Source organism: Staurois parvus, unplaced genomic scaffold, assembly GCF_062004578.1.
Source record: "Staurois parvus isolate SC_StPar_1 unplaced genomic scaffold, SC_StPar_1.0 ptg000031l, whole genome shotgun sequence".
Lineage (NCBI taxonomy): Eukaryota > Metazoa > Chordata > Amphibia > Anura > Ranidae > Staurois > Staurois parvus.
This window is the reverse complement of record NW_028317827.1, coordinates 15,569,894-15,580,000: the sequence shown is the minus strand read 5'-3', so window position 1 is coordinate 15,580,000 and position 10,107 is coordinate 15,569,894. Positions and strand designations below refer to the sequence as shown.

Sequence of the window (10,107 nt, the reverse complement as noted above, 5' to 3'; positions counted from 1 at the left end):
AATCCAAGAAAAAAAAATTGGCTCCCAGAACGCAATAGTTTCTTCAAAGCTACTTTACATAAACTATGCTTTCAATCAGCACAATATGGTAGAGGGTAGGGTTGACAGATTTTTTGGAAAATCAAATCCTGGACTGCACATGAGCTGATCTTTCACTGCCAGCAAATTGGGGACAGTTCTGAAGGACACCAAACAAAAATATTTGTGTTGTTTCTAAATGTCAGAGCTCTAAATATAAACTAATGACAATTTTCTCAGTTTGTGAACCTGGGTAGGTTTCCAAAATGTAAAGTGGCCAATCTACTAAGCCAGAGATCCATAGTATTTTGTATTTGCCAGCTCTGCTTTGAAGGAACCTTTCTATGTGAGACCTGCTGTTCCTGACTTGTTTTTGATGCAGGCTCCAGGGTTGTCATCTTTAAAGGGTTAGACAAAAAAAATGGAAACACTACATGATCTGCAGGTGTGAAAGTGGAGGTGATGTAACCAGGGGCGGACTGACCATTTGGAAACTTGGGCACTGCCTGAGGGCCCGGGGTCAGTAGGGGGCCCCATGAGATGCCCCTGGTACCTTTTTCATAGGCTTTTGTGAGTTTGGGCAAGGACACAGGGGCCCCATGATCCCCTATTGCCCGGGGGCCCCATGAGCGGTCAGTCTGCCCCTGGATGTAACATTCTTTTTCTTCTGCTGTATGATGAGACACCTAGCTAACAGGTGAGAAGCCTCGCTTTTGTCATTCACTGCGTGCACTTTTGATAATACGTCATGTCACAGTGACTGAAGTTGCCAATTTATTTGCCGTGTCACAAGGTGCAGTATCAAAGGTTATGACAGCATATACAGTTTCTGGGAAAACGTTGTCTGATAAGCGTGGTGCACATGGTCAACTGACCAAAAGAGACAAAAGGACATTGCATAGGATTGTGACCTGGAATAAGAAAACAACTGCTGCAAAAGTGACTGCAGAGCTCAATCTCAGTCTTCACGGTTACTTTCACACTTCCAAATCATTATTAGTATTATTATACAGGATTTATATAGCGCCAACCATTTGCGCAGCACTTTACAAAATGAAGGTAGACATTACAGTTACAATACAATTTGGTAAGAAAGGAAACAGAGGGCCCGGCTCGTTAGAGACTACAGTCTAGGAGGAAGGGTTGAGTGATACAAAAGGTAATAGCTATGAAAGGGGGATGAGCTGATGGAGGAAATAAATGGTGGTTTACTAGGTAGAAGCAGGATAGACTTCTTTAAAAAGAAAGGTTTTCAGGGATCGTCTAAAGGTGGATGATGTAGTGTTTCCATTTTGTCTAACCCCCTATATGTCACTACTTTGTGTGCCAGTGACCTGAGTGAACATTAGAAAATCCAGTGTTGTAATATGCATGTGTCAGGTCAGTGACCTACTAGGTAGTGAAGGAAGGACATGTATGACAGCCAAACTGTAGACCACCAAAAACAAAAGGCAACGTTGCCAACTCCTATGTTTCTCACCCTACAGGCTGTATCTGCCTTCAATGCTTCTTAGTGCAGAACAAGCATGCAAAAAATAAAATGAAAATCAGAATGCCTTGTGTGCATATTTCTGATCAGTGACTCAGGAGGAATTGCAGCCAAAACATCAGCATGACAGGCCTTAAGCATTCCCAGAAAAAGAGGTCAGTAAGGACAGTTTATACACTATTGAAAGCTGAACTCCAGGATGTACTTGTATTGCATACTTACGTGGGTCAAGCTTGGCACAATGCAAGTATGAATATCCCATACCTGATGGGCTGCTGATGGAAGCTGGACATTATTGTAGTAGTCACAGCCACAAAATGGAAATTATGACATCATCACCCCTCCTCCCAATCAGAGATCACATTGAATTCATTGAAACAAGATACTAGGTGCTCTATAAATGGTGGCAGTGCCAAGAAAGCGACCCCTTGTGTGCAGTGGGAAAGCAATCCACACAGAACCCAAGCAGCAACATGGAAGATTATGGCTATCACTGTAGGAGCTCTGGCTACTACATTGATTTCCAGTTTCCCAGCAGCTCCTCAGGTAGGAGATATACATACTTAAAGTAGAACTATAGGCAAAACATTTTTCCCCCATTTTGGACAGAGCATTTTTCATCATCTGTGTCCCATTGCAAAGATTTCCCTTCACTTCCTGTTCCATAACCAAACAGGAAGTGAGAGGAAATCCCTGAAAATTAAGGGAATTCCTTGAGGACCACCAGGTTACCAGAACTAGAGTCCCCATTAAAAGATTTCCTCTGAATTACTTTTCTGGGGACAACCCCAAATTTAGGATTTTCTTTAACTTTCACTTTCAATGACAATGCTAAACAGAATGAATAAGGTAAATCTCCCTAATGGGGACAGACAGCAATAAAAGCAATAAAACAGGTGTTCTAATCACTCTCCACCCTATCCGAAACAAAACAAAAAAAGTTTTGCCTTTAGTTATACTTTAAAGGAGATCTATGGTCACAGTATACACTTTCATTTTATAACATCAAGATTGTAATAACAATACAAATAATAGTTATATTTGACTACTACAGGGCATAGTGAATACATGTCACAGAATTTAACCACTTCCCGTCCGGCCCATGTATATAAATGGCTGGACAGGAGCAGTGCAGGAGCAGGTTGCCATTCATAAACGGCGCCAGCCATTTAGGACTGTGCGTGCTCCCTGGGAGCGTTCAGCACCGCAATCCGGTGCCCACTGTGTCCGGAGAACAGAGCGGAATAGCGATCGCTGTGCGGGACCTCTGTGTGAGGTCGCGATCATTTGATCACTGATTGGCCAATCAGTGATCACATGAATAGTAGTAAGCAAGATGTCACTTCTGACATCATTGCTTACTACTTGTGAAATCTGTGAATGATCACAGAGATCACATGGTACAAGGCTATTCACAACAGCCTTGTACCATGTGACAAGCTGTGACCAATCACAGCTCACACAGTATTTCTCAATGGCTGCAGGAATGCAGCCAGAGAGGAGAAATGATTGCTTTCAAAGCCTTTATGGGTGTAAAAGCAATCAGTGTAAAAAAAAAAGAAAAAAAAATCTTCTTCACCCCCCCAAGTAGTACAGTGTCACTATAGTGACACTGTACTGCTAGGGTGACGGTATTTAAAAAAAACCAAAACATAAATAATAGTATAAATAATAAAACAAAATGTGAAGAACATTTTTTGAAAAATTATCATTTTTGGTTATAAACTAATTTTATCTGTCTCAAAAAAATGCTAAAAATTCATATAGGTACAGTGTTTCATGACCGCGCAATTGTCATTCAAAGTGTGACAGTACTGAAAGCTGAAAATTGGCATGGACAAGAAGGGGGCAAAAGTGTTCGGACTTGAAGTGGTTAAGGAAGTAAATGTGTGAGGATCTTCACAAAATAAGTTTACAAACTTCAAGATTATTCAGAACAATAGGAGCAGGCTAGAAATAACTGAAATACAACAAGGAAACAAATATATGATTTTACATTTTGACCTTAGATACACTTTAAAGCTGGACCAATACAAGCATGCAATACAAACAACTGCTGGAATTCATTTTTAAAGTAGGAGTCCCCAAACCAGCTATTCATACTATTTATGAAGTTTCAAACTGTTAGCTGACACCCAAACATTAATTATATGAAAATAATTTAGAACATATTACTTTAAATAGGAGTACTGCAAAGAATAGTATTTAATAATGATTTTATAAAAATAGGTAGTATTGAAAATAAATACACACACACACACTATATTGCCAAAAGTGTTGGACTAGCCGTCCAAATCATGTGATTCAAGTGTTCCAATCACCTCCATGGCCACAGGTTTATAAAATCAAGTACCTAGGCATGCAGACTGCTTCTACAAACATTTGTGAAAGAATAGGTCACTCTCAGGAGCTCAGTGAATTCAAGCGTGGTACCGTGATAGGTTGTCACCTGTGCAATAAGTCTATCCGTGAAATTTCCTTGCTACTAAATTTTCCACAGTAATTTGTTAGTGGTATTGTAACAAAGTGGAAGCACCTGGGAACAACAGCAACTCAGCCACGAAGTGGTAGGCCACGTAAAATGACAGAGCGGAGTCAGCACATGCTGAAGTGCACAGTGCGCAGAAGTCACCAACTGTCCGCAGAGTCAATAGCTAAAGACCTCCAAACTTTGTGTTGCCTTCAGCTTAACACAACAACAGTGTGTGGAGAGCTTCATGGAATGGTTTTCCATGGGTGAGAAGCTGCATCCAAGTCTTAATCACCAAGTGCAATGCAAAAGCGTTGGATGCAGTGGTGTAAAGCACGCCGCCACTGGACTCTAGAGCAATGGAGACGTGTTCTCTGGAGTGACCAATCACGCTTCTCTGTCTGGCAATCCGATGGACGTGTCTGGTTTTGACTGTTGCCAGGAGAACGGTACTTGCCTGACTGCACTATGCCAAGTGTAAAGTTTGGTGGAGGGGGGATTATGGTATGGGTTTGGCCCCTTAGTTCCAGTGAAGGGAACTCTTAAGACATCAACATACCAAGACATTTTGGACAATTTCATGCTCCTGACTTTGTAGGAACAGTTTGGGGATGGCCCCTTCCAACATGACTGCACACCAGTGCAGAAAGCAAGGTCCATAAAGACATGGATGAGCGAGTTTGGGGTGGAGGAAATTGACTGGCCTGCACAAGTCTGAGTCCTTACCTCAACCCAACCAATAGCCCTGCATTGTATGTGTGGACATCAAGTGCCCGCCCACAGGGGCTGAAGCCTACTGGAGTAAGGAGTAAGGTAAGTATTAAAAAGGATTACCTCTTTTGATCCCATGGGCATTTGGAAGTTATGTTTGCTCCATATAGTGCTGATTATTCACTAGAGAAACAAGAATTTTATTTTTACTAAGAGGTGGTGGCACTACATTTGTGTTTTATTTTTAATTTTGATACACTATATATGTTTTCTCCTTTTGTATTTCTGCTTGAGAGTGATATTTGACCTATTTTTACAGGTCAAGATTATATGATGAATAAGAGGTGAGGGCACAAAGGTGTCCGTTTATGAACCAGTGGTAATAGATCGCTGCTCAGTTCTCCGGCATTCTCGGAGAACACAGTTCTCCTGTGGATGCCTTTTATGAAGCAGTTCTCTGAACGAAGGGAGAACGGCCTACAAACGCTGGAGAATGGTCTCCAAACGCTGATTTTACTATAATCTCGCAAGATTACAGTAAAAGATCAGTTTACTAAACAGAGGTAAATTATCGCTGCTTAGTTTGCAGTCCCTCCGATTCTCCAGCTCTGGGCTGGAGAATCTGGAGGGAGAACACAGATCTCCAGTGAAGGGCTGAACATGTTCTCCGCTGATCTCCTGAGTGTCAAAAACTGCGAATGACCAGAGAATAGCTGCAATCCTCTGAATCGCAGCTATTCTCTGTGTCATAAACGGACACCAAAGTGTATATTTTATTTGTGCCTTCTCAAGGTGGAACTGGAACTTTAGATTGGTGAACTTTAACACTTGTTTATTGTTTTGTTTTGTTACAAAATGTATGGCTGTATTTTTGGTGTGATTCTAGTCATATGTTTTGTTTCTCCTTTTGTCTTACTGTTAAATATACTGTACATTGTATTATAGTGCTTTCTTTTATATTATTGCTTATATTATTTATTTATCAAGGTTTCAACTGGATATTTTTGTTTTTATATTAATAACGGGACTAGAGATTGGCGTGGAGCTCTGCATGGACCTTAAAATTGTTTCATCCCAAACAACCTACCATCATTTACTGACCACCTATTGACCCTCAGATCCCTCAGCAAGTTTACTGAACCCCTAGATAGTCCAAATAGCTCATAGGGATAAGTACAAACACTTTGGGGAGCCCTGCATTAAAGCAACCTATCTTACAGTACCAACCTCCCAAAAAAATAATTTAAAATGAAGGTAAATGACATCATTGGGCCCTTTTGTGGCTTCCTGGGAAAAGCTGAAGATCCCAAATTCTGGGAAGGTGCACTCCTGCATACTGCTGGAGAGTCTTCCCAGGAAATTTGGAATTGTTCTCTCTCAGGACCCTAAAGTGATGCCTACTGACATCACTGCGGCTTACAAGAAGTGGTTGAGATACAAGATCATGTTTTTTTTTTTGTAGTTTTGTTTTTAACATTATTCTTCCAATGTTTTATTTTGCATTGCTTTTACTTTGCATTTTTATTTCAATGAGCGAGGGGCTGCAAGATAAGCAGGCCTTTTACTTTTATACAAGTTCCACTTTAAGATTATTGGGTCTTAGTAAGCGCCGTACTAAGTAACCCCCCCCCCCCCCACCACCACCACCACCACCACATCCTCATGACTGAGCAGAAGCTCAAGAAAGAAGCCACTCATTGTATCATGGGAGCAGAACTCACTTTTTTCCTGATTCCCACAACTTAGAAATTTTCGTTGGTCCTTTATGTAGCTGGCTGCTGATGCTGGGTTCACACTGTTGGGGTACATGTACCCATTTACAATAACAAGTGATGCATTTAACCAGCCCATTTATTTGAATGGGCTTGCTACTGTACCAAAGTGCAAAAGTACTTATAGTCTTTTTTTGTAATAGAAAGAATCACAGAACATGGTAGCACATGACTATTTTTTGTGGCTCACTGCAATCCATGTCTGTTGGCAAGGTGAATTGGGGTGCCATTAGGAATGAATGGCACCACAGCACACCAATATGCAACTCGTGCTCCCCCGGCACAAAAAAAAAAGTTAACCTTGTCTAAAGAATTTTTGAGCTGTTCTTTTACTGTTGACTGGCAAACCGAAGGATACAATGTTTTTGTTAGCTAAAACTGATTACTATCTTCTCTTTTTTCCATATTGGTACACAAATGTCTTCAGTGGCCTTGCTTGAGTCTGGATCTCTAATGTGCTATTCTTCTAGAATGGGGTAACCTCCTGGTAGGCTGTATCAACTTCTTTATGCTCCTCTAGAGTAGAAGCATGAATGACTCACACATATACGTATCAATGAGAACTAAAAAGGTGTTTTACTTCCTTTGGCTGGTTAGCATAGGTCAGGGCAGAGGGATTTTCATATTACTCATATGCTTTGGGGGACTGGCCACAAACAAAGTCCGGATTTATTTATATTCCCCCACATTTGTATGACTATTAAACCCACAAGGATCAATAACAACATTCTCTTTTTTTTTCCTTTGCAGAACGCGCTGTTTTCCTGAAATGCACTGGAGTTATGCTATGTTATTAGTAGCATGCAGCACAATTCTTTAATTGGTTGCAATGACATCAACAGCTCCTCATTTCGAGCAATACCTGTGAGCCCTTTAATATACTTCAGTCAGATAAAGTAATACCAATTATTTAGGATTGACACTTCTTTATTTATTGATTGCCTACTATAAACTGCTGAAATGGAAATTCATGATCAGTTGTTATGGGCAACTATACAATTACAGACCATTGCTCTTTGCACTGTTATTAACTAAACCCAAAGAATGCCCAACGGTAATTTGTATTTAATGTACTTTCAATCACATCCATAGACAGGAGAGGCATGTGATCATTATAGCTATGCTCATGTTACCTTCACCGCTTCTCCATCATATGCCCTCATTAGTATTATATAATCGTACTGAGAAATGTATACTTAATTGGGTATCACAGGTGGAAACAGACACCGGAGCCAGCATGACATTCTCTTGGTAATCAGCAACCTTTCAACTTTTTTTTTTTACATTTTTTTTTACACATTGGGAATGCATAACCCAAAACCATTTTCATCCCTACTCAAGTTAAATATAACTTAGGATACAAAACAATATAGGCAAGGCAACCTTCTAAAAATTAACTCTACATAGTAGCTACATGGAGTCCACTAATGAACATACATGACAATCTCCAGTTTATGTAATACACCCTTCACTGTTTAGATTAAGACGGAATCTACAAACTGCTTATTGCTCTGCAGGCAAAACGATGCTCAACCCTCTGACCTTTCTCTCTTCCAGTTTTTGATCATTCTGCTCACCTGAAGATTTTTCTTCTTTTTACTGTCTATAAATAACCAAAAGAGTGACACCGTGGAATCTTAACTCCTACAGGTCTTACATTAAAATTCTGCTTTGTTTTTGCATTTAACCACAAAACATGATATACATAATAAAAGTACAACACTGTGTTTTCTCCATACTAATATATATATATATATATATTTTTTTTTTAATATATATATTTTCCTTCTAATATTTTTCAATGTAACAGTAAGGTATTTGGGATTGTAGTTAAAATAGAGTATAAAGAGCAATACATGTATAAAATGTAACAATAATAATGAAAAAATAATAATTATATATATATATATATATATATATTTACATTTATTAGCAAATGTGTTTGGTTATTGACTGAAATCAAACACCTTAAAGAACAATATATGTATACAGTGATAATATATGATAACAATATAATAGTATCTTTTAGCAAATATATTTGGTTATTGACTGAAATCAAACAGAACAATATATGTATACAATGAAAATGTATGATAATAAATAACAATATTATTATTATAATTATTATTATTAATAGTAATATATTTTAGCAAATATATTTGGTTATTAACTAAATCAAACACCTTAATATTGCATCAAAACTTATGAGGAAAGATAATATATATTACATATTTATATACACATATAATCAAAGAGGTATTTAGTTACTTGTAATGGTCATTAGGCCAATGATGAATTTAACTAAACGCTACTATAAACTACCCTCAAATAACCAAAATGATTGTTTAGGTTTTTTTACACACAAAAGTCCCAATTGGCCATCACTGAAAGCATTACATTTTTTTAAAATAACATAAAAAAATAACTTAAGAGCTCATTTATTCCAGATGTCCAATATAAAACCGTATTCCACCAACACAATAACACACAAGCTGCATCCTAAAGCTACAAATCCAATGACCATATGCCATAAAATACAGATCACTTATGAAAGGCAACATTCCTCTACACAGAAATGTAACACAACAACACAGTTACTTTAATGTAAACAAAAACAATGTAGCAAGTGGAAGTGAACCCCAAATAATAGCAATGAAATGCCATCTGAAGCCTGTCAGTTGGCTGCAATGTGAAGCCCTGGGCTCAGCAGCAGGATCAGGGATCGTGGACAGCTGAAGTCAGCTGTAGTTACTCCCAGTGATTGGTGGCAGTCAGGATATGAAGTTCCCCTCCAGATGAAGGAGAACCCAGGCTAACCTCCACACTCAGCCAGGTGCCTGGGCTCCTCCATCCCATCACTGAATGACTTTGCCTGTGGAGAGGGGCCTGCTCTCAGCAGCCTGTGCCCCCTTTGTAGGGGGGGTCATCTACTGCACATGGCATGGGGTGGATGCAGATCAGAGTTGATTGGATCCAAGGAGCAGCTACCATTTTCTGACGGATGTCCCCAGAAGAGGAATTGTGTAATGGTAGCAGGCTGCATGTGCCATGATCAGCACACACACACACATGATCGGAGGGATGAATGGATGCAGAGGAGACAATCTGGCTCAGCAACCCATCCCCAGCATCCTTGTGTGTCTGTCCAGCCAGCCAGCCGGGATCTCAGCCCCCCCTGTAGGTGTCCAGCTGCTGGAGATGGGGGGAGTACGTACCGTCAGAGCACACTGGTCCCCGGCATGTCCCGAGCAGTCTCTGCAGACAGAGGTCGGTGGGGCGGACGCCGGGCTCAGCTGAGCAGCGGTTGTTATCCACATGCATGTGATGCAGCTGCAAGAGGCACAGAGGCGAGCGAGGGAAGGGGCCTCCCAGCTAGGCAGGGGCTGCCTGTCTACGGCACACTCAGGCCCCGCCTCCCCGGACAGCCGGCCACGCCCACATCCAGGCTGAAGGAGAAGCTGGGGCTGGTGAAGCTGATGTCACAGCCGGGGCAGAGATGGGGGACACCCATCCACACACCGCACAGCTGGCATCCAATCACCAACTACACAAGAAGACATATCTATACGTCCATTCATGTGACAGTGAAGAGGCATTCCATAGTAGTATGGGATAATGGGACTGATGTACCTAGGGGGTGGAATTAC

General features: G+C 40.5%; 1 protein-coding gene across 5 annotated transcripts in view; it reads right to left on the bottom strand.

The window, feature by feature from the left end:
* The window catches only part of B3GALT1 (beta-1,3-galactosyltransferase 1), a 440,470-nt gene extending 430,617 nt beyond the window's left edge, over window positions 1-9,853 (bottom strand). For all 5 annotated transcript variants that reach the window (XR_016307968.1, XR_016307971.1, XR_016307970.1 and 2 more), the window contains exon 1: window positions 9,676-9,853. The gene's annotated coding sequence lies outside the window, so the exon portion shown is untranslated. The remainder of the gene's footprint in view (window positions 1-9,675) is intronic.
* Between the last annotated feature and the right edge of the window lie 254 nt (window positions 9,854-10,107).